The sequence below is a fragment of the Protopterus annectens genome, chromosome 3.part1 (assembly GCF_019279795.1).
Source record: "Protopterus annectens isolate FY-2018-M chromosome 3.part1, PAN1.0, whole genome shotgun sequence".
Taxonomy (NCBI): Eukaryota; Metazoa; Chordata; order Ceratodontiformes; family Protopteridae; genus Protopterus; species Protopterus annectens.
The window spans coordinates 1,176,864,893-1,176,891,587 of NC_056732.1; positions in this window are offsets into that span (position 1 = coordinate 1,176,864,893).

Sequence of the window (26,695 nt, forward strand, 5' to 3'; positions counted from 1 at the left end):
CTTTTCTTTTAAAGAAATTAGCATGGGGGTAAGCGGGAGTAAGCACTTTTGAGCAGCAGTAAACGGGTCTAAGCCTGTTTGCATGGGGGCAAGCAGTGCCTACACTGGTTAAGCAATTTAGAAGCTAACTAAGTATCAGAAACTGTAACTGGAAGTTAGCAGTGCTTATCTCTGTGCAAACACGTGGAAATCTGCTTACAACTGCTTTAAAGTGCCTTAATCACTCTGTATCCAAAGGCCCTTGTTCTTCCCAGCAACAAAAAAAAAAACAGCCTCTGCAAGGCTCAAAGCCAGGACGCTGCACATCATAGACAAAGTGATTTACCACTAAGCCATGCCAGATATACATAACCATCATGATTTCAATATCATCCAGCCCAGTCATTAAACAGTACAGAGAATGTAGTCCAACATTTAGATGTATGTGTGTGTGTAAATATATTAATATCTGAACAGATACAACATATATATATATATATATATTCATGCGAATACCTACATCAGCACATATACATGGCTACACCTATATGTCGACATATACACAGCAGGTTACATATATGTAAGCAGATATATATCTATGTAGGTATATACGGACATAGTTATATATATTTAGTCCAAAACAAAAAGAGTAACCAGCAAAAGACCAAAAGCCAAAAGTAAAATCGAAAAAATAGCTGGTCAGACAGAAGTGTAGAACAAATAGGAACTTTAATAAAACTTTACACACTGAATACAATCAATAAAATAATACTACAATAAAAAACAGGATAAGCGCTTTCACACACACAGGTACGTCTTCAGATCCATAAAATACTGCATCCATAGTGAGATTTTATTTACACAGCCTAGTGTTTCAAAGCACATAATTTCAATAAAGGCCTAATTGGAATAACTTCATTTAACCCTTTAACTTCATTGGCTCTAAGCAAATGCATCCATTTTATTTCAATACACTCTGTCTTAGGTTTTTACATCACCACCTCTCAAGCCTGGTATATACATATGCAAAACTATAAAATTAAACCAGTGTTCACACCCTGCTGACATAACATGTTTTGATAAAGCATTCCTCACATCTTGCTAATACCATAAACATGCTCTCTAATCCTATCTCTATCCTGTTTTTTATTGTTTTATTGATTTTCTTCAGTGTGTAAAGTTTTATTAAAGTTCCTGTTTCTTCTACACTTCTGCCTGACCAGCTATTTTTTCGATAGTTATAAATATGTAAGCAGATATATATATCCATATAGGTATATATGGACATACATGTGTAGATATCAATGGGAGATTAACTAAATTATATATGTCCACATACACCGTTAATGTGGTTGAGAGGCCCCAAACAATATACATCTTGTATGAATGGGTATACTCAACCCCCCCCCCCCCCAGCCAAACATGTCTGCCCTGCAATACACTACCTAGTGTTGCAGATCCCATAACCAGGTCCTGACAAATATATATATATATATATATATATATATATATATATATATATATATATATAGATAGATAGATATAGATACACATGTGACTACACATACACACGCAGAGATATGTACAGTAAGATACTTATGTAGTAGGCTCACACAAAATGGAAGAGCCACTATGCCTATAGTTAACACCCTAACAACCGGACACTGGATGAGCCATCCATACAAATGACATTCGTTGCCTGCAACATATACCTACAGAGAGATCATAGGATAAAACACCACACACAGGTTTGCAGAAATGGAATACCTTTATTTGTGTACTATTACAGATTTATATGCCATGTCATATAGTTGTTCAGACACTGACATCCATATAAACAGAGTAATGCAACTATGAAACAGTTATACTAATACAGTAGTTTGGAAAGGTCCACGACTGTTGCTGTCCACATCAAGCCCTTCAAATTGTACAATAGTAAAGACAGACTGGGCCACAGGATACCACACAATCAAGAGTAAGTGATGCAGGTGCATAGTCCAGCAGTCTCTATCTACACTCTGTACAAAATCACTAGGTGGTAAAAACTTCAGTTGACCAAATGGAATGTAACTGTTACATAACAAGGCATAACTGACACCATCACAAGCACAGTAGCAAACAGAACAGTCTGTATGGCAGGAGGCAGTAGGCCTGCAGTAACCCAATTTATGTAAGTAATATTAAGATAGGTAAAATGTATGGCACTGTACATCCAGATACCTTAAGGCAGCTCACCCCTGATACCCCCACATTTTGTAACAGCCTAGGTTATGTATGGTGCATCTCCCCGGACTCAATAATACAGGGCCATATACCACTGTTACATATACTGGCCTCTGAATTGCATATGGGGACACATGTATTGTGTAGGTGAAGCCCACACATATATGGCCCCAGCCTCACCATATGTGTGGAGGATACAACAGCAGTGGACTGCTGGCAGGAATGGCAGCGTGGTATACATATATGTGCATATGTATCACTATCTGTATATGTGTGGACATATAATGCTCTGTATATGTATATATCTGGGTGTGTATATGCATATCTATATACATATACACACCCATCTATATATGTCGATATGTACATGTGGAATTAACTATATAGACATCTGGATAATCATATGTACATATATATTCACCATATGTCCTGAACATGGGGTGTATCCCTACCTCAGCACCTATAGTCCCAACTTCATAGTGGAAGGGGATGTCAGGTATGTATAGCAGGTATATTAGTAGGCTATTGCTGCTGTAGTAGGGATTGTCTTCAAAGACATGGTGTGTGTGGGAGGTTACATCTGCTTTTCACATGTGCACCATTGGCTACTGACAGACATCCTGAGGACATCATAGTACAGTACCGCTACAAGCACGTAATGCTCATGTGGACTACAGCAGAGATACTGGCCAATAGATGTGGACATTCTGATGCACTCTGTACAGTTCAGAGGTTATACAGAACCCCTTAGTGCAGAACATGTGGACACCAAACCTGACAATATGGATGTTAACAGCAATGTAGATGGGTATAACACAAAACGACTGGTATACATTCGGCCCCATAGGTTATGCAGTCACATACCCTTGTCTGTCCTAACACATAATAACTGCTGGTACAGAGGTGCCATGGCCACATACTACCCACTAGATACTGACATACATCTATACAGCATCCCACTGCTCTGTCTGACATACATGACTGTTAAGGAAGGCCCGTTAGCAGTGCATCTGGCAAGTATCTGGACATGACATCTCACTGGGTAAGTACACTAAGCTGCTAGGCATGTAACAAAGCACTGTGCAGGCTATAGGCAGACTGGCTCAACACTGGCCTACATCTCCTATGGGGGCACATGTATCTGCATATATAGCAGGCTCTATAGGCATGTCACAGCACAGGGTAAGATACACCTGTATGAAAGTGCATAACCACAACCAATGTGAACACAGCCACAGCCACATATGGTAAGCTAGCATAATATTAAAGTATATAGACTATCTGTTCAACACCATCCTCATATGTGCCACTCACACACTAACCCTACATATACTGGGCCACTAAACAGTGTGGTCTGATGCTTGTCTGTGGTATGGGACATGTGTGTGTATGGCCCTACAAACATGTAAGCTAATATGGTGACATACAGTGGAGCAGCATGTAACATCAGATAGGATGGGACCTAGAACGATGACATCTACTACAGTCTGTACCCAGGCCATGGTACATATTAACAAAACACACAGTGTTGACATTCACCAGAAGTACATAGCTCTCAGTACTGTACAAACAACCACAGAATGTCCAGGTTATGTCATCAAATATAACCTCTACTGTATATAACATATGTAGCAGTCTGATATCTCACTGGCTTGTTATCAGATATGATGACACTATTTATGGTGTACAGCAAATATGCACCTCTTAATGCATGACATATGTACAAAAGTTGATAGAGTTGTGGCTGGAAGCACATACACAGGGCAAATATTGACATGTTGCTGTGATAACCTCATACATTTGCTGTTCTAACAGGGTTTGTCACAACATATGTCCTATGAGGGATATGAAGTTAGTAACTGTCATGGCTGTCACCATCTACAGACTACAATCCTCACTCTACCTTCTGCAGTTCACAGATACATGCTCTGTGGGTAACACATGAAACCAAAGGCACCACACACTGCCCAGTCTGCAGATGACCCTACAGAAGGGGAGTCCTCATAAACATAGAAATGACATGGCAGGTATTAATACATGTAGGACAGCCATATCCCCACACACCCTGTTAAACAAACATTACTAAGAATGGAGTATAGCAGCACTTACAGTCAGTAGTCAGGTCAGGCACATCCCCTCCTGTGTGTTGGCCTGTTTCCACTGTGCATGTTGTCAGAGGTAAATCCCCAATCTATCTGAGATGCTGTTTGCAAAACAACAGATCAAGTTCCTGCTCACAGTGAATGAAAAGGCCCAACACCAACATGATGTTCTTAGATATTGGAGTGTGTTTCCATGCAATTGGCTATGGGAATGTTACCACAGCTGTTCCACATGAAATCAGCTAGGGGAGGGCTGCAATTTGTGCAGAGGCCATCAGCTGATCATGAGCATCTCTGAAAATACACATGCTACTGCCTAAGCAAAGCAGGTGTAAGTCTCCATATCTACCAGTGAGTGAGTGAGAGAGGCAGACAGAGGCAAAGTCATATCAGGGAGCAGTGGGAGAGTAAAACGTAAGCATGTTTGTGTCACACACCTACCAGTACAGAGGATCAAACCCCTGACAACTATGTAGTGCTGTCACAGTTCTATGCAGTTATTGGATGCACCACATGGGTTACCTGTTGTGGAGCCCTCAGAACATATATGTGATGGTGAGTGACATCTGCAACAGAGATATGGTAGCTATACAGTAGGTGAGGTACACATGCCTGTCTGCATGAATAGGTGAATAGTGCCAGCATCAACACAGCCACACTCTCACAGGGACGCACACACATTGCCACAATTGGCAGGGCCAGGATTACAACTCATCACTTGTGAGATTGCCACAACACATTACTGTGCAGGTATCACATGCACCACAGAGGTCATACAGACGTTATTTTGGCAAAGGGTATGGGGAGGTGTCTGACATCAGACAGCATGCTTCAGTATGCCAGTCGGGATTGTAGTGAGTGTGGATGTGATCATACGCATCATACAACACACACACAAACACACAGGTTGCCAGTACTGACATGCATTGGTGCATGTCAGTACTGACATGCATGGGTGCATTTCTGCACGGGTGTGTGGTGGTCGACAGTGCCAGATGGCTATACAAGGCTAGGTGATGGATATACCTTGGCATCAGGCCACATGACAATAGTCTGCATTGTGGCTCAGGGCTGTAATTTCTGCATTTGCCCACACAGATCGGTATTGTATCCACCATCTAGTCACCTGGGTGACTATTGTGTGTGGCCAATACTGTGCATCACTTGCCATGTATGTGTTCCTTAGTCCATGACATGAACGGTGTCTGGGATGTGCACACCTACCACATGCATGTACAGTGACATGTGGAACTGTACCTGGGGTGCCTGGCCCATGTTGTGTATACAGATTATCATCAGATGTGCCAGTCTTGGCAACCTGTGGTGGGAACTGGTAAGGGACAGCAGGTTTACCCTGCACCTACAGTGATATTATGCTAACGGCATTCCCTGGTGTCAGTAGCATCTGTCCATACAGGGTATGTTTTCAGGCATAGTATGTCCTTTGTGGGCCATATGTGATGGCACCACAGGTGTTGCAGGTGTCCAGTGGAAAACATGGGGAAGGTGCACTGTCTGCATGTACATGCCTATTGGACAGATGGACAATGTGCCATGCCCTCTGTAGCCCACTGCAATCACTCCATAGTTACTATCAGCGACCAATATGCAGTGTACTACCCACATATTGGCTGTTGCCTAGGCATGTGTGTGTGTATGTGTGTGTGTGTGTGTGTGTGTGTGTGTGTGTGTGTGTGTGTGTGTGTGTGTGTGCATGAGACATGTGTTGAGAGTATGCTCTGGGTAATACTGGGGTTGCTAACTGTGATTGCCTGGCCTTGATGTCACATGTATGGGTATGGATTTGCACCCTAGCCTCTCAGCTATTTAACATATGTTATTCCTGTACAGTGGACATTGTGATATATACTAGGGACACTATATAAGAAATTTGCAAAACCTGCTCCACATCGGGCCCAGGTGACACACACTCACACCCACCTCCACACAGGATACAAGTTACAAACACACACAAACACAAACACCTGTCATGTCATGGATTAGAACCCCTACCTGAGTAGTTTATTACACTACAGCACTATGCAGTTATACTACACACCACAGAGATTGCTGGAGTGTTCCTTCCCCAAAGGTGTATATCACATTGGATGACATCAGCAGGATTGCCAAAGTAGGACATTCGAATTGTAGTGAGTGTGGCTATGCTAAAATGCATTGCTCCCTACACAGACAGTGACACACACACAAAACATCTGCAACTAACGTGTGTGGATACAGAACCCCTAACAGAGATATACTTCACACTACAGGTCTTTGGTTAACTAAATTCGCAGATGACTGCAAACTAGGAGCCATAATAGAAACTCTTAAAGATGTGGACATCCTACAAAAGGGCCTCACTGAGACAGATGCCTGGTGTCAAAGCCATGGTCTCAAGCTCAATGCCAAAAAGTGCATTGTCATCCCCTTTAGTACAAACTCTGTACCCATGAACTACCACATAGGCAGTAGTCTACTTAACACGGAAAGTGTGATAAGAGACCTTGAGACAGAGGTTGACAGTAGTTTCTCCTTTGATGATCAGATCGCCACAGTGGTCAGGAAATCCTTCTACGTTGCGCACCTCATCACAAAAGGTTTCTCATCCAGAAAAAAAGAGGTCATTGTTCTCCTCTACTCATCACTCATTAGACCCATTATAGAGTACAACGCCCCTTTTGGTATGTACCTCACAAGACATCTACAACAACTGGAAAGGCTGCAAAAATACCTCACAAAGAGGATTACTGGCCTCAAACAGATGCCTTCATGAACCGTCTCAAAAAACTCCAGCTTTACTCCATCACATATTGCCTACTCAGAGGTGATCTCTGCCTAACATACAAAGCTATGTCAAACCCAGAGCTGCTGGACATGCTCCACTTAAAGAAATCCCAATCCCTCTGATCTACACACTCTAGGGACCTAAACCTTGTCATCACAATAAACAGAACATGCTGGAGGCATAGATTCCTGTCCCAGGGACTTCCCATACTCTGGAATAGACTACCTATCTATGTCAAACAGAGCTCCTCATTAGCACTCTTCAAGAAAAATCTTGATGATTGGATGGGTAATAGGAAATTCACCCCGGGGATCACTTCTGTGGTTCTGCTTTTCAGGGGCACAGAAAAATAATTTTCTTGGGTGGCGAAAGCCAGTGTACCTTTTTGGTTAGGCTTGTATAAGCCCTAGGGCCAATAGCCTAGTACGTACCTATGAACCTATGAACTCTTTCCCCAAAGGTGCATTTCAGATTGGATGACATCAGCAGGTTTGCCAAAGTAGGGCATTCGAATTGTAATGAGTGTGGTTAGGCTAAAATGCATTGCTCCCTACACAGACAGTGACACACACACACACAAAACATCTGCAACTAACGTGTGTGGATACAGAACCCCTAACAGAGATATACATCAAACTACAGCATGGAGCTGTTATAGGCTGCACTACGGGGATTTCTGGAGGTCTTTGGTTAACTAAATTCGCAGATGACTGCAAACTAGGAGCCATAATAGAAACTCCTAAAGATGTGGACATCCTACAAAAGGGCCTCACTGAGACAGATGCCTGGTGTCAAAGCCATGGCCTCAAGCTCAATGCCAAAAAGTGCATTGTCATCCCCTTTAGTACAAACTCTGTACCCATGAACTACCACATAGGCAGTAGTCTTCTTAACACCGAAAGTGTGATAAGAGACCTTGGGACAGAGGTTGACAGTAGTCTCTCCTTTGATGATCAGATCGCCACAGTGGTCAGGAAATCCTTCTATGTTGCGCACCTCATCACAAAAGGTTTCTCATCCAGAAAAAAAGAGGTCATTGTTCTCCTCTACTCATCACTCATTAGATCCATTATAGAGTACAATGCCCCTTTTGGTATGTACCTCACAAGACATCTACAACAACTGGAAAGGCCGCAAAAATACCTCACAAAGAGGATTACTGGCCTCAAACAGATGCCTTACGCAGACCGTGTCAGAAAACTCCAGCTTTACTCCATCGCATATTGCCTACTCAGAGGTGATCTCTGCCTAACATACAAAGCTATGTCAAACCCAGAGCTGCTGGACATGCTCCACTTAAAGAAATCCCAATCCCTCTGATCTACACACTCTAGGGACCTAAACCTTGTCATCACAATAAACAGAACATGCTGGAGGCATAGATTCCTGTCCCAGGGACTTCCCATACTCTGGAATAGACTACCTATCTATGTCAAACAGAGCTCCTCATTAGCACTCTTCAAGAAAAATCTTGATGATTGGATGGGTAATAGGAAATTCACCCCGGGGATCACTTCTTTGGTTCTGCTTTTCAGGGGCACAGAAAAATAATTTTCTTGGGTGGCGAAAGCCAGGGTACTTTTTTGGTTAGGCTTGTATAAGCCCTAGGGCCAATAGCCTAGTATGTACCTATGAACCTATGAACCTATGAACTCTTTCCCCAAAGGTGCATTTCACATTGGATGACATCAGCAGGATTGCCAAAGTAGGGCATTCGAATTGTAATGAGTGTGGTTAGGCTAAAATGCATTGCTCCCTACACAGACAGTGACACACACACACACACACACAACATCCACAACCGACATGTGTGGGTATAGAACCCCTAAAAGAGGTCTATATCACACTACGGCATGGATCTGTTATAGGACGCACCATGGGGATTAATGGAGCACTTTATCTGCAAAGGTGTATTTCATATTGGATGACATCAGCAGGATTGCCAAAGTAGAGCATTCGAATTGTAGTGAGTGTGGCTAGGCTAAAATGCATTACTCCCTACACAGACAGTGACACACACACACACAAAACATCCACAACCGACGTGCGGGTATAGAACCCCTAACAGAGGTCTATATCACAATACAGAATAGCGCTATTATAGGATGCACCACAGGGATTACTGGAGAACTCCTTCCCAAAAGGTGTATTTTCACATTGGATGCCATCAACAGGATTGCCAAAGTAGGGCATTTGAATTGTAGTGAGTGTAGTTAGGCTAAAATGCATTTTCCCTACACAGACAGAGACACACACACACACAAAACATCCACAACCGACATATGTGTGCATAGAACCCTAACAGAGGTCTATAGTATACTGCAGCATAGAGCTATTACAAGATGCACCACAGGGATTACCAGAGAAATCCTTCCTCAAAGGTGTATTTCACATTGGATGACATCAGCAGGATTGCCAAATTAGGGCATTTGAATTGTAGTGTGTGGCTAGGCTAAAATGCATTGTTCCCTACACAGACAGTGACACACACCCAAAACATCCGCAACCGACATGTGTGGGTATAGAACCCCTAACAGAGGTTTATATCACACTACCACATGGAGCTGTTATAGGATGCACCACGGGAATTACTAAAGAACTCCTTCTCAAAGGGTATATTTCACATTGGATGACATTAGCAGGATTGCCAAAGTAGGGCATTCTTATTGTATGGAGTGTGACTACCCAAAAAAGCATTGCTTTCTACACAGAGTCAGACAAACACACACAAATACTTGCCAAATATGGGATTAGAACTCCTACCTAGCAAATTTATCACACTACAGCAGTACGCAGTTACGGCACAGGCTACAGAATTACTAGGCTACAACTTTTCCAGAGGTGCATTTCTAGGTGGATGACATCAGCAGCCTTATCAAAGCAGAGCATTTCAATTGTAGGGAGTGTGACCACCCTAATAAGCATTGCTTTCTACACAGAAAGAGTCAGACAGACACACACACAAATACATGCACACTTACCAAGTCTGGGATTAGAACTCCTACCTAACTAATTTATCACACTACAGCTGTACGCAATTATGGCACACGCTATGGAGATTACTGGGCTATAACCTTCCCAAACCCTTATCAAAGCAGAGCATTTCAATTGCAGGGAGTGTGACCACCCTAAAAAGCATTGCTCTCTTCACAGAGTCAGACAGATACACAAACACACGCACACACACACGCACACACACAGACACACACTTCCCAAGTCTGGGACTAAAACTCCTACCTAGCTAATTTATCACACTAAAGCAGTACGCAGTTATGGCATGTGCTACAAAAACTACTGGGCTGCAACCTTCCCAGAGGTGTATTTCTAGGTGGATGACATCAGCAGCCTTACCAAAATAGAGCATTTCAATTTTAGGGAGTGTGACCACCCTAAAAAGCATTGCTCCCTACACAGAAAGACAGACAGACACACAAACACACACACACACATTTGCCATGTCTGGGATTGGAACTCTTGCCTAACTAGTTTATCACACTACAGCAGTACACAGTTATGAGACATGCCATGGAGAATACTGGACTACAACTCTCTCAAAGGTTTATTTCACAGTGGATGACCTAAGCATGCTTGTCATAGTAGGGCTAAGGGGAGGGCAGTGTGTGTGCATGGGCCATAACCCATTCATATAGGGGTTGACACGCCACATGCGGGTACCGACTGAGTCATATTTCACAGGTTCATGTATACAACTGCTAGATGACTACTTCTTTGTACAGTCATGTTGCACAGCTAGCATATGCACCACATAGTCTGTAATGCTGATAGATACCGGTAGCTAGTATCTGCAGTGAGTGACATCTGACCCTCGTGTGGTTGTGGCCCTTTGGCTGTGTGTTGGGTGGGACAGGCCTGGATGGCTCCTTGTCACTGTCACCCTCTTCCACACATCTATGTACATCTACCTTTGACTTATTATAGTGTGTTGTTCTTACATATATGCCTGTATTCCTATTCACTGTGTGTGCAAAGCATAAGTGGTGCATACTGATGAGTGTCTGCACTATCATCTGCGGCTGCCAGATATGTCTGGTCAACAGGTGCTTGCAGGCATGACCTTCATGTGTTTAAGTGTGTGAGCATGCCCAGTATGAGCTTTCAGTATGTTGTTGACTGACATTGCCTTTATTTCTCTAAGTGTGTGAGCATGCACAGTATGCCCATCTGTATTGAATGTGTGGATTGAGTTCAGGTAGTTTGAACTGCAGTGCTGACTTTTGCGTTGTACACCTACAGGTAGCATGCTGTCTCTGCAGGGTATCCGTTGATCATTTTGCATTGACTGTTACTACATTTCTGCATAGGATGGGGGGCACACCTGATATTTCTACATTACTACACAGGATTGGGGGGGCACACCTGACTGTTACTACATTTCTGTGTAGGATGGAGGGGCACACCTGACTATTTCTACATTTCTACACAGGATTGGGGGGCACACCTGACTGTTACTAGATTTCTACGTAGGATGGGGGCACACCTGACTATTTCTACAGTTCTACACAAGATTGGGGGGCACACCTGACTGTTATTACATTACTACATAGGACGGGGGGCACACCTAACTATTTCTACATTTCTACACAGGATTGGGGGGGCACACCTGACTGTTATTACATTACTACATAGGATGGGGGCACACCTGACTATTTCTACATTTCTACACAGGATTGGGGGGCACACCTGACTGTTATTACATTACTACATAGGATGGGGGGGCACACCTGACTATTACTACAGTTCTACACAGGATTGGTGGGGGAACACCTGACTGTTATTACATTACTATGTAGGATGGGGGGCACACCTGACTATTTCTACATTTCTACACAGGATTGGGGGCACACCTGACTGTTATTACATTACTATATAGGATGGTGGGGATACACCTGACACTTGTACACATTTGCTAGGACTGTACTGGTATGTCGAGTACTCCATTTCATTCTGTAGTCTTACCTATCATGCTAACTAGAAGCACAGCAGTGTACTGCAGATCTTAGCTTTTATTTACCTACATAATAGTTTCTGACTTCCTACCCTTCAGAACTGACATCCCACTACCTGACCTGCTGTAGTCTGTCTGTGTAGGGCTTGTGGGGTACCCATAGGCCTCATTCAGAGGCCATAGCACAGCCTTTGTGTTTTTCTACACCTGTCCTGCTGGCTGTGACAGTTGTTGAGCATGTGAAGCCCCCTGACTGGCATGTGTGAGTCACTAACCTTGTGGGTGTCCCAGTACTGAGGGTGGTGCTGCAGGGCTGCCTATGTTGGATGCACATAGTACACTGTCTACACATGGTTAAGCACAGGTAGTGTAATGTTTGTCATCCCTTTTACTGTATGTGAGAATTAGAGAGAGGTGTTATTCCCTGGGTCCCTCCTGTGTCAGTGCATGTGCTATGTGTCGCCTCTTTGCCAAGGCCAGGGCATATTGCGCATGCCTCCTTCTGCCTACTGGGGCAGGCTCAGGCTGTTCCTCCTCTGAGTCTCTCTGTGCCTGTGCAGGCCTTGGCAATAGTGGTGGGCTGTGTGGTTGTGGCCCTGCCCTGTGCTGTTCCTGCTGCAGCTGTTTCTGCAGGATCATATTCTGTAGAATGGCACGTACAAGGACAATTTGGGTACATGTAGCTGGTGAGTACTGCAAGGCTCCACCAGATGTGTCCAGGCACCGGAACCATGATGTGAGCATCTCAAACACATGCTCTATTATAATTCTGGTCTGTGCATGTGCCTCATTATGGAGTTCTTGTTCAGGTGTTTGTGCATTTCTGATGGTTGTCACTAACCATGGCTCCAGTGCGTATCCAGCATCACCCACTAGGTGAACAGAGGGATGTCCCCATTGGCAAATCTCTGGTACAGCTGCATCAGATGCCAGATGTGGGGATTGTGATAGCTTCCAGGGCAGACAGCAGACCAGTTCAGCCCAGAACACTACTATAAACAATGCAAACACCTTCCCCTCTGATTTTTCCCAGACTTTACACCAGTGGTGTAAACTAGCAGGGAACTTTTAACAATCTCAACAGCAAAATGATAGAGGCTGCAATAGCTATCATACAACAACTTGTGGAAGAGACTGAGGGTGGTGAGGATGTGAATGCTGCTGACCATCCCACAGTGAGGAGACAGAGAAGAGTGTACAGACCCAGGGTAACCTACCAGGGGCTACATGAGATGGAGAGAGTGGAGCGCTATAGGGTGGACAGGGACCTCCTACAGCAAATTGTTGATCTGTGCCGGCCATGCCTGACACATCAAACTAACAGAGGGGAACTCATCCCAGTGGATACCAAGGTATGTGTAGTCCTAGGATTGCTAGCCACAGGTACTTCCCAAAGCTCAACTGGGGATAACATGGGGATCTCAGAGGCATCAGCATTCAAAGCATTCCACCAGTTCCTGGATGCCATATCAGCACATGCCAGTGAGCAGGTATATTTCCTCAACACCCTTGAGGTGTTGGCCAGCAGTATGCATCTCTTCCACCAAATAACAACAAAATAGCAAACAAACCATGACTGAAGAAAGAAAACAAACAAAATTTAATGTGAAGTTAGTGCTTTCACGATCCAAACGGATCACTTCTTCAGTTATTATTTTTCACTTTGAGGTGAATACCGAGCATTTTACCTAGTATCTGTGCCTTTGTTTACTACTCTTCCACCAAATAGCGGAATACACTGAGGTAGTGGGTGCTATAGACTGCATGCACATATGCATCAAAGCACCACCTGGTAATCAGGGTAGGGTCTACATCAACGGCAAGGGCCTCCCCTCCATCAACTGCCAGGTTGTGTGTGATATCCAGGGCATTATAATGAATGTCTGTGCTGGCTGCCCTTGAAGCTATCACGATTCTCACATCTGGCATCTGATACAGCTGTACCAGAGATTTGCCAATGGGGAAATCCCTTACGGTCACCTAGTGGGGAATGTTGGTTCCACACTGGAGCCGTGGCTGATGACCCCCATCAGAAATGCACACATACCCGAACAAGAACGCCATAATGAGGCACACGCACAGACCAAACTTATAACAGAGCATGAGTTTGGGATGCTTAAGTCACGGTTCTGGTGCCTGGACACATCCAGTGGAGCCTTGCAGTGCTCACCAGCTGCATGTACTCAAATTGTTATGGTATGTGCCATGCTACAGAATATGATCCTGTGGAAACAGCTGCAGCAGGAACAGCATGGGGCAGGGCCACACAGCCCCCCACCAATGCCAAGGTCCGCACAGGCACAGAGTGACTCAGAGGAGGAGCAACCTGAGCCTGCCTCAGTAGGCAGATGGAGGCATGCCCGGTATGCCCTGGCCTTGGCAAAGAGGCAATGCATAGCACATACACTGACACAGTAGGGACCCAGGGAATGACACTTCTCTCTGACTCACACATACAGTAAAATGGATGCCAAACATGATACTATTTGTGCTCAACCATGTATAGGGAGTGTACTATGTGCATCTGACATAGGCAGCTCTCCAGCACCATCCTCAATACTGGCTCACGCACAAGGTAAGTCAATCAACTTACCAATTGCTGAATGGAGTAGAATGTGTCATTACCTGTATCTATGGTATGGATGTGAGCATGCAAGGGAATCGGGTAGCTGAATGGTATACCAGCAGATAGTAGACACCCATAGTGGCACCATGACATCTGTAACAAATACTGGAGTCACCATAGTAGCCAGTACTACACAGGATGACAAAATCCACTGGAGGAAATGTGCTGGGCGACATGTATGTCCATATGACTCACACATGCCAGTCAGGGAGGTTCACATACCAAAAAACAGTCTCAGCCAGCAGGACTGGTGTAGGCAAACACAAACAGAGCCTGTGCTATGGCTTCTGCATGATCCCTGTGGGTAACCTCCCCACAGGCCTACACAGACTGACTACAGCAGGTCAGGCAGTGAGATGTTAGTTCTGAAGGGTAGGAAGTCAGACACTAATATGCTGGGCAACCAAAGCTAAGATCTGTAGTACACTGATATGCCTCTAGCCACCATAAAAGGTTAGAATACAGAATGAAATTGAGTACCTGACATACCAGTACAGTCATAGAAAATGTGTAGAAGTGCCAGGTGTGCCCCCAATCCTATGTAGACATGTAGAAACCATAAGGCATGCCCCCCAATCCTGTGTAGAAATGTAGAAACAGTCAGGTGTGTGTGCCCCAATCATGTGTAAAAATGTAGTAACAGTCAGGTGTGCCCCCCAGTCTTGTGTAGAAATGTAAAAACAGTCAGGTGTACTCTCCCACAACCCTATGTAGAAATGTAGTAACAGTCAGGTGTGCCCCCCAATCCCATGGAGACCAGTAGAAACAGTCAGATGTGCCCCTATCCCCAATCCAGCATAGATATGTAGTAACATTCAGGTGTGCCCCCCCAATCCTGTGTAGATATGTAGAAACAGTCAGGTGTGCCCCACACAATCCTCTGTAGAAATGTAAAAACAGTCAGGTGTGCCTCTACCCATAATCAAGTGTAGATATGTAGTAAGAGTCAGGTGTGCCCCCCAATCCTGTGTAGAAATGTAGAAACAGTCAGGTGTGTCCCCCCACAATCCTATGTAGAAATGTAGTGACAGTCAGGTGTGCCCCCCAATCCTGTTTAGAAATGTAGTAACATGTATGATTAGGTATAAGATGAATGGAGCACAGATGCACAGAGGTGGCCAAGGTAGCAGCATAGGTTGTAGTATTTGCACAATATGCATGTCTGTGTGTGTTAGGATGGTGTGTGTTTCATAATGTGTGAGAGTGGTCAGTATGTATGCATCTTGAGGTAAGATCTGGTGGCCATTGCCCACTACTGCTGATGACAGGAACAAGCCCTCACAACTGCAGTGCCAAAGGCAATCACAACCAGTATAACATATCCTAGTAGTAAGCCAGTGTCAATGTATGGTGGTAATATGTGTCACCATCTGAAAGACTGATATGGCATGGCTGTTGGGCTATATATACAAGCAGTACACAGGGGAAAGTACCCCAGACATACAGTATATATTGTGTCACTGTGAAAAGGAGACATCCTTGGAATTGTACATACAGGTATGCATCACAGTAACTGGACCTGTAGTAGGGGATACCGGTGATGTCTGCCCGAACACTTGCAGATCCCAAAGGAGGTAGGACTGATGTCTTGGGAAGTAGCTGATGCACCTGCACATGCCAGCATAACTGGAATGCCCCATGCATATCTGTGTGCTAGATGCAAGTAGCATCCATAGCACACATGCACCCATCTCACGCAAAAACCACCCACAGGCACCTCTCTGGTCATTCCCTGCTGTGGGGAATGGGTACAGTAAGACCCCACCTGTATATGGCAATAGCAGAAGAATGCAGCATGCAGTGCAGGTGTCCCATAAAGGTGTGTCCCTAGCTGTAGGTAGAACCCTGCCAGCATCTACACCACCTGATCAAGACTGATAGAAGGTATTGGCATGAAAGCCTATTACACCTAGCCTGTCACCCCAGGGGAATATACTGTATTGTCGTATGGGACTGTAGGACTGACAGAATGCAATGGCCTGCCACATCTGGCCTGCAAAAACACCTAATGCCCCACAGGCTTCTGCCAAAGGCCTGTGTCTCACACATACTGCCAATGCATGTTATGTCATGGGCATCCAAATAACAACCTAACACATTCCACATAAGCCATATGCAAGGCCATGTGGACAAACCACAGTAATATGTCCACCATGTCCCACTGCATGAACTGTGGACCAACACTAACACACACCTGTGATGGATTGATACCCTTAGGGAAAGTATCAGAGAATGTATGCATAATGTATGGAAAAGGTTAGAATAATAGAGGGGTGGGAGCATGGGCAGCATGGAATGTACAGGGCCTGACACCAAGCTGTATGCACACACTATCCCTGGATGCAAACACAGAAATGGGTGGCTACACACCTTCCCGTACACCACAATAGGGTTAATGTCCTGACCCATGGTCCCTGCCTCTGTCTAACATGTGCGAATCTGTACAGCTGTGAGGCATTGCTACAGCAAGATAAGCCCATACTGTCATGTTGATGGGCATATAAGTATGGGATCCTCTGCTGGCACTTTACCAAGGTGCTGAACCAGATACACAGACCCTGCACCTATTGTCTGCAGCTCCCTATCCAAAATTGCATAACTTACCATGAATATGTAGGTGTCTGTCCACAATACCGGACACAGTTGCAGTCACCCTTGTCCCCCAAGACATCACTGTGAGCAGGAATGTCCACCTGACAGTACAGGAGGACAGAAAGCATCACTGTGTATAACAGTACACATGTCTGGATATCTCTGCTAACAACAGTACCATGCAACTGAAGCAGCACAGACACAAACACCTATAGTACACACTATCCCCTGCACAGTTTGTCCCCAAATTGCCAAATGATGGACAAATACTCTGCAGAAACAGTATGCTACCTGTAGGTGTACAACACAAAGGTCCACACATTCAATACAGAAGGGCATACTGGGCATGCTCACACACTTAAAGAAATGGAGGCAATGTCAGACAACAACATACTAAAAGGTAATTCTGGGCATGTTCACACACTTAAACAAATGAAGCCAATGTCTGAAAACAACAGTGGACCATACTTATCTGGCATTTGCAGATGTTAGTGCATACACTCCTCAGTATGCACCAGGTATGCCTTGCACACACAGTGGGTAGGAATACAGACACATATCCAAGGACAACACACTATAATAAGTCAAAAGTAGATGCACATAGATGTGTTGAATAAAGTGGCTGTGACAAGGAGCCATCCATTATGAGGCCTGTCCCACCCAGCACACAGCCAAATGGCTACAACCACATGAGGTGTAACTGTCACTCACTGTAGACATTAGCCACCGGTATCCATCAGCATTACAGACTATATGGTGCAAGTGCTAGCTGTGCAACATGACTGTACAAGGAAGTAGTCACCTAGCAGCTGTATACACGTACCTGTGGAAGATAACCCTGCTTGTGCCAACCTCTAGATGAATAGGTTATGGCCCACGCATGCACACACTGCCCTCCCCATAGCCCTACAACGACAAGCCTGCTGAGGTCATCCAGTTCGAAATACATCTTTGGGAAAGTTGTAGCCCAGTAATCTCTGTGGTTTGATAAACTAGTTAAGTAGAAGTTCTAATCCCAGACATGGCAAGTGTGTGTAGAGAGCTATGCTTTTTATACTAGTCACACTCACTACAATTCATATGCCTTACTTTGGCAAGGCTGCTGATGTCATACACTGTGAATTACACCTTTTGGAAAGATGTAGCCCAGTAATCTCCATGGCACATCTTATGACTGCATATTGCTGTAGTGTTATAAACTAGCTAGGTAGGAGCTCTAATCCCAGACATGGCAACTCTGTGTGTGTGTGTGTGTGTGTGTGTGTGTGTGTGTGTGTGTGTGTGTGTGTGTGTGTGTGTTTCTGTCTTTTTAGGAAGCAATGCATTTTATGCTAGTTACACTCACTACAATTCAAATGCCCTATTTTGGCAATCCTGCTGATGTCTGATTGGGCTGCTGATTGGGCGGTGCAGTGGTGCAGCGGTTAATGCTGTCGTCTCACAGCAAGAGGTTCTCTGGTTCGATTCTCAGCTGGGGTGCCTTCTGTGCGGAGTTTGCATGTTCTCCCTGCATTAGCGTGGGTTTCCTCCGGGTATTCCTGTTTCCTCCCACATTCTAAAGACATGCTTCTGGAGCATTTCTCCCTGGGCCTCTGCTGAAAACAGGATCTGTGGAACCTAGTCAGACTTTCCCGGTCAACAAATGTTAAATAAATAAATAAATAAATAAATAAATAAATAAATAAATAAATAAAATAAAAATGTCATTCACTGTGAAATACACCTTTGGGGAAAGAGTACTTCAGTAATCCCCGTGGTGCATCCTATAACAGCTCCATGCTGTAGTGAGATATAGAACTCTATTAGGGGTATTATTCCCACACATGGCAGTTGTGGATGTTTTTGTCTCTGTCTCTGTGGGGAGCAATGCATTTTAGGCTAGTCATACTCACTACAATTCAAATGCCCTACTTTGGCAATCTTGCTGATGTCATTTACTGTGAAATACACCTTTGGGGAAGGAGTACTCCAGTAGTCTCCCTGGTGCATCCTATAACTGGGTACTACTGTAGTGTGATAAACAAGTTAGGTAGGAGTTCTAATCCCAGACATGGCATGTGTGTCTCTGTGTAGAGAGCAATGCTTTTTAGGCTAGTCACACTCACTACAATTCAAATGCCCTACTTTGGCAAAGCTGCTGATGTCATACACTGTGAAATACCCCTTTCAGAGAGCTGTAGCCCAGTAATCTCCATGGCACTTCCTATAACTGTGTACTGCTGTAGTGTGATAAAATAATTACCTAGGAGCTCTAATCCCAGACATGGCAACTGTGTGTGTGTGTGTGTGTGTGTGTGTGTGTGTGTGTGTGTGTGTGTGTGTGTGTGTGTGTGTGTGTGTGTGTGTGTGTGTTTCTGTCTGTGGAGGAAACAATGCATTTTATGCTATTTACACTCACTACAATTCAAATGCCCTGCTTTGGCAATCCTGCTGATGTCATTCACTGTGAAATACACCTTTGGGGAAAGAGTACTTCAGTAATCCCCATGGTGCAGCCTATAACAGCTTCATGCTGTAGTGAGATATAAAACTGTGGTAGGGGTTTTATTCCCACACATGGCAGTTGTGGATGTTTTGTGTGTGTCTGTATAGAGAGCAATGCATTTTAAGCTAGTCACACTCACTACAATTCACATGCCCTACTGTGGCAATCCTGCTGATGTCATTCACTGTGAAATACACCTTTGGGGAAGGAGTACTCCAGTAATCTCCCTGGCATGTCCTATAACTGCGCAGTGCTGTAGTGCACTAAACTAGTGAGGTGAAAGTTCTAACCCGAGACATGACAGGTGTGTGTATCTGCATTTGTCATTCGTAATCTGTGTGGAGGTGGATGAGAGTGTATAACAACTGGTGTCAATGTGGAGTGGGTTTTGCCATTTTCTTATACGTTGGTCCTAGTATACATCACAATGTCCACCGTACAGGGATAACAGATGTGAAATAGCTGAGAGTCTGGGTACAAGTCCATACCCCTACATGTGCCATCAAGGCCATGTGAACAAAGTTAGCAACCCTTGTATTACCCAGAGAACACTCTCAACCAATGTGTCATACACACACAGTTGCCTGGGCAACAGCTGGTATGTTGGTAGTACCCTTCATATTGCCTACTGATAGTAACCATGGTGTGATTGCAGTGGGCTACAGAGGGCATGGCACCCTGTCCATCAGTCCAGTAGGCACTTACATGCCAATAGTGCACCTTCCATTTGTTCCCCACTGGACACCTGCAACATCAGTGGTGCCATCAAATGTGACCCACAGAGGGCATACCATGCCTAAATAACATGTCCTGTATGGACAGATGCCACTGACAACAGGGGATACTGGTATCATGCTATCAATGTAGGTGCAGGGTCAACCTGCTGTCCATTAACAGTTGCCGCCACATGAGGCCAGGACTGGCACATCTAATGATAACAATCTGTGTACACAACATGGGCCAGACACTCCCGATACAGTTCCACATGTCAATGTACATGCATTTGGGAGTTGTACACATCCCAGACACCATCCATGTCATGGACTAAGCAACACATACATGGCAAGCAATGCACAGACTTGGCCACATGCATTAGTTACACAGGTGACTGGATGGTGAATACAATACCCATCTTTGTGGGCAAATCCAGACACTACATCCCGAGCCACACTCCAGACCATTGTCATGTGGCCTGATGCCAAGGTATATCCATTACCTAGCCTTGTATAGTCATCTGGCACACTCTAGCACTACACACCCACGAAGCAATGCACCCATGCATGTCAGTACTGGCACCCTGTGTCTGTGTGTGTGTTGTATGATGCCTATGACCACATTCACACTCACTACAACCCCCTTTGGTATACTGAAGCATGCTGTCTGATGTCAGAAACCTCCACATATCCTTTACCCATATAATCTCCATATGAACCCCGTGGTGGCTGTGATACCTGCATAGTGCTGTGTTTTGGCAATCTCACTAGTGATGAGTTGCATTCCTGGCCCTGCCAAGTGTGTCAGTGTGTCTGCATTCCTGTGAGAGTTTGGCTGTGTTGACGCTGACACCTGTTCATGGGGACAGCCACATGTACTACACCTACCATTTAGCTACCATATCACTGTTGCAGATGTCACTCACCATCACATATAAGTTTGGAAGGCTCCTCAACATGTAACCTATGTGGTGCATCTAATAACTGCATAGACATGTGATAGCACTACATAGTCAGCAGAGGTTTGATACCCTGTACTGGTAGGTGTGTGACACAAACATGATTATGTTTTACTCTCCACCCCTCCCTGGCTTATCTTTGCCTCTGTCTGCCTTTCTCACTCCCTCTCTGGTGGATGTGGAGACTTACACCTGCTTTGCTTAGGCAGTAGCATGTGTATTTTAAGTGATACTCAGGATCAGCTGATGGCCTCAGCATGAATTGCAACCCTCCTCTAGCTGATTGCATGTGGAACAGCTGTGGTAACATTCCCATAGCCAATTGCATGGTAACACACTCCAATATCTAGGAACATCATGTTGGTGTTGGGCCTTTTCCTTCACTGTGAGCAGGAACTCAATCTGTTGTTTGGCAAACAGCATCACAGATGAATTGGGGATTTACCTCTAACAACATACACTGTGGAAACAGGCCAACACAAAGGAGGGGGTGTGCCTGACCTGACTACAGACTGTAAGTGCTGCTATACTGCATTTGGGGTAATTGTGGTTTAACAGGGTGTGTGTGGATATGGCTGCCCTACATGTTTTAATACCTGTCATGTCAGTGCTATGATTATGAGGAAACCCCCATCTGTAGGGTCATCTGTAGACTGGGCAGTGTGTGGTGCCTTTTGTTTCATGTGTTATCCACAGAGCACCCATCTGTAAACTGCAGAAGGTAGTGAGAGGATTGCGGTTTGTAGATGGCAACAGCCGTGAGAGTTACTGCCTTCATATCCCTCATAGGACATATGTTGCAACAAACCCTGTTACAACAATAAATGTATGAGGTTATCACAGCATCATGTGAATATTGGCCGTGTGTTTGTGCCTCCAGCCACAACTCTGTCACCCTTTGTACATATGTCATGCAGTAAGAGGTGCATATGTGCTGTAGACCATATTTAGTGACATCATATCTGATAACAAGCCAGTGAGATATCAGACTTCTACACATGTTGGGTACAGTAGGGGTTATATTTGATGAAATAACCTTGACATTCTGTGGTTGTGTGTACAGTACTGAGGTCTGTGTACTTATGGTGATTGCCGACAGGGGGTGTATTGTTAATATGTACCTTGGCCTGTGTACAGACTGTTGTAGATGTCATTGTTCTTGGTCTTGGCCTATCTGATGTTGCATGCTGCTCCACTGTATGTTACCCTATCGGCTTACATGTTTGTAGGGCCAAACACACACATGTCCCATACCACAGGCAGGCATCAGACCACACTGTGTAGTGGGCCAGTATATGTAGAGTTAGTGTGTGAGTGGCATATATGAGGATGGTGTTGAACAGATAGTCCATATACTGTAATAATACGGTAGCTTACTATATGTGGCTATGGCTGTGTTCACATTGGCTGTGATTATGCACTTTCACACAGGTGTCTGTTACTCTGTGCTGTGACATGCCTGCAGAGCCTGCTATGTATGCAGGTACATGTGTATTCCCCCATAGGAAATGTTGGCCAGTGTTGAGACAGTATGCCTGCTGCCTGCACAGTGCTTTGTTACATAACTAGCAGCTTAGTGCACTTACACAGTGAGATGCCATGTCCAGATCCTTGCCAGATGTACTGCTACTGGGCCACCATAACAGTCATGTATGTCAGACAAAGCAGTGGGATGCAGTATAGATGTATGTCAATAACTAGTGGGTAGTATGTGGCCATGGCATCTCTGTACCAGCAGTTATTATGTGTCAGGACAAACAGGGGTGTGTGAATGCATATCCTATGGGGGCAAATGTATACCAGTAGATACGTGTCATACCCATCTACATGGCTGTTAACATCCACATTGTCAGGCTTGGTCCACATGTCTTGCACTAAAGGGTTTTGTGTATACCTCTGGACTGTCCAGAGTGTGTCAGACTGTCCACATATATTGGGCAATATCTCTGCTGTAGTCCACAGGAGCATTACTGTGCTAGCAGTGGTACTGTACTATGATATCCTTAGGACGTCTGTCAGTAGCCAATGGTGCACGTATTAAAAGCAGATGTGACGTCCCACACACCATGTCTGTGAAGATAATCCCTATTACAGTAGCAATAGTCTACCAATATACCTGCAATACATACCTGACATCCCCTTGCACTACGAAGTTGGGTATATAGGGGCTGAGGTAGGGCTCCACTCCATGTTCAGGACAAATGGTGAGCACATATGTACATATAATTCTCTAGATATCTATATAGATATATACACATATACATATCAACATACATAGATGGATATGTATATGTACATAGATATACATATAAACACTCAGCTATATACATATACAGAACAATATATGTCTACACATAAACATATAGGGAAACATATGCACATATACATATGGACATCTGGTTTACTATCAAAGGACGAAAATCATGTCCACAAATGTTGATTTCTGCAACAAATAACGTTGACTCATTAATAGGAAGTAGGTTGCATGATCGACCTTAAGGTGGAAATCTCCCATTGAAATACATGCTGAAACTCCCTGCCCGTGTACGTCCTTTTAAACAGACGTACAAATGGACGTTGCCATTCTGACAGTTGCTCCTACCATGGTGGAGGAGTGGCTGTCAAGCATGCTATTGTTGACAATTTAATGGCAAACCATGGATATCTACATATATATATTGACAGTAGTAGGTATATCAGAATAGATATGTATGCACACATGATTATAGATATCTACATATATACCAACATAACTAGGCATATATGTACACATAGGATGTGCATACATATAAGATGTGCATACATATATAGCTATATACACATATATCTATATATACTTATATGTATATCTATATAAAGATATATATATATATATATATATATATATATATATATATATATATATATATATATATATATATATATATATATATATATATATATATATATATATATATATATATATATATATATATATATATATATATATATATATATATATATATATATATATATATATATATGTACATACAAAGAGATGTACATATATATATATATATATATATATATATATATATATATATATATATCTATGTGTGTGTATATTGCACTACACAGATGTGTATACAGACACATGTATGGGTATACATGTGTAAGTACATGTAGACATATATAGACCTATTATATGTATACATCCATATTCCTGTCATGGGTAAACTTCACGGTTGTGTATACCCTCCCAGATGTATCTCACCATATGTATCTGCTATGTGTACATTATGATAAAATAACATATGTGATGCAACAGTCATATTAATAACAAGGATACACAATTTAGGAACTAAAGGGAATTGTTCGATACTACTCAATATGTTTATTGACAGCTATATTGGTAAAACAACAGCTCTCTTTACAGTGGTCATGGCATAGTGGTTAAGTGTTGTGACTTCAGTGTACAGGGTCTTGGGTTCAAGACCTGCAAGGGCTGTTCATTTTGTTGCTGGGCAGAACAAGGGCCATTGGATACAGAGTGATTTTACCCGGGTTGGTGCAGTGTTAAACACTGCTAACTTCCGGTTACAGTTTTTTTTACTCAGTTAGATTTTAAATTGCTTGACCAGTGTAGGCATTGCTTACCTCCATGCAAACAGGCTTAAATCTGCTTAGTGCCACTTAAACGTTCTTACTCCCGCTTACCCCCATGCTAATTTCTTTAAAAGAAAAGAAAAGAGTTGATAGGAAAGTGGTGAAAAAGGGGTAAAAAGAGGGAAAGACAGTAGGGAATATAGCTAGGGATGTGCAGGAATGGTGTGGAGAAGGTCCATAGCTGCCCATTTCTTCTACAGCAAGAGCTGTGCATATACACTTAATTTGCAGGTAGATTTGGACACTTAAACCCCTGGGAGAAGGGTGAGGGCAACAATAAGTTGTGATGCCAATTAGACCAGACTACATGTCCAGACACGTGTGCGAAATGGACAGCTATGTATAGGGTGAGATTTTTTGGGGGGAACAGCTTGCCCTTTTTTTTATTTTTTTTTTTCAGATGAGAGTGGGATGTTGGGGAGGGATTGTAGGTATATTTGGGGAGGTAGGTTGAGTAGGTTAACAGACAAGACAAACAAGACGCATACAGGGGCAGTATGTGACACATGTGGGGCTAAACATCTTGATGGGGATGGGTGTTGGGAAATCAGAAACCCATGACCCCCCCCTAGTCAAAACAGTGGGACTGAGGTCTCCACCCATGGGCAGTCACCACTGCACCTTCACAGCCCCAAAGGTGGCTGTGCTGAGGGCTGAGTCAGAGAGCCAGGCTGACCCTCTAGTTGTGACATGCGGCCCTCAAGCTGGCATAGCAGATAACCAAATTGCTGGTTGAGCTCGCTACAGACCATGACCTGGACCTGGCGATGGGTGACAGGCTCCTGTCTGTGCCCGCTCCTGAGGGGAGTGAGCCCCATACCCTGAAGCAGTTCCACCCGAAGGTGGTGCAGGACAAATGGACAGGGAGGTCCTGGGCTGGGCCCCAGGGCCCCAGACATGCTGGTGCCTGGTTCCATGACCAGCTGAGGTGGGACAGTTGGGTCCGCTGGGACCGGCATTCCCAAACGTGCTATAGTGTTTAGATTTTATCATCATATGTGGATTAGTAATAGTCAACACATTCCAGGGTTAGGTATAACAGCATGCATAGATATTCCCATTAACCCAGACACCAGATATGGAACAGTTGCATAGCAAACAGAACACATGCATATATGAGACCACAGTCGTAATATGAACAGCATGCAGGTACATTGATGCCACCATGCCACCAATGTTGGAATAATTCAATATAGCACATGCATGGGAACAATTAAAATATTTATCAAACAATAGGACATTATCACAACACTGGAGTCATTACATACCAGTTGGGGTGGGTATGTTGTTTATTGTTGGAGATATGGTGGGGGAGAGAAAGATGTCAATTGACAACTAGTATATTCCTGTAGTCCACATTACTTTCCTATTCAGTGCTGTTATCTGTACCTTACATGTCTTACTACACTACTCTATAGCCTTAGTTTGGACACTGATATGGCTGTCATCATCATTATACATGAACTGTTTTTACCTGCAGTATACACCTCTTACCTGGTATACTTCTGACAGGAATGTTTGTTAATGCTGACTAACATTTTCTACACATACTCCCAGATTCCTGGATGATTTTGTGCACATAGCTATCCAAGTCTTTCTGCACAGACTCTGGCCATGTTT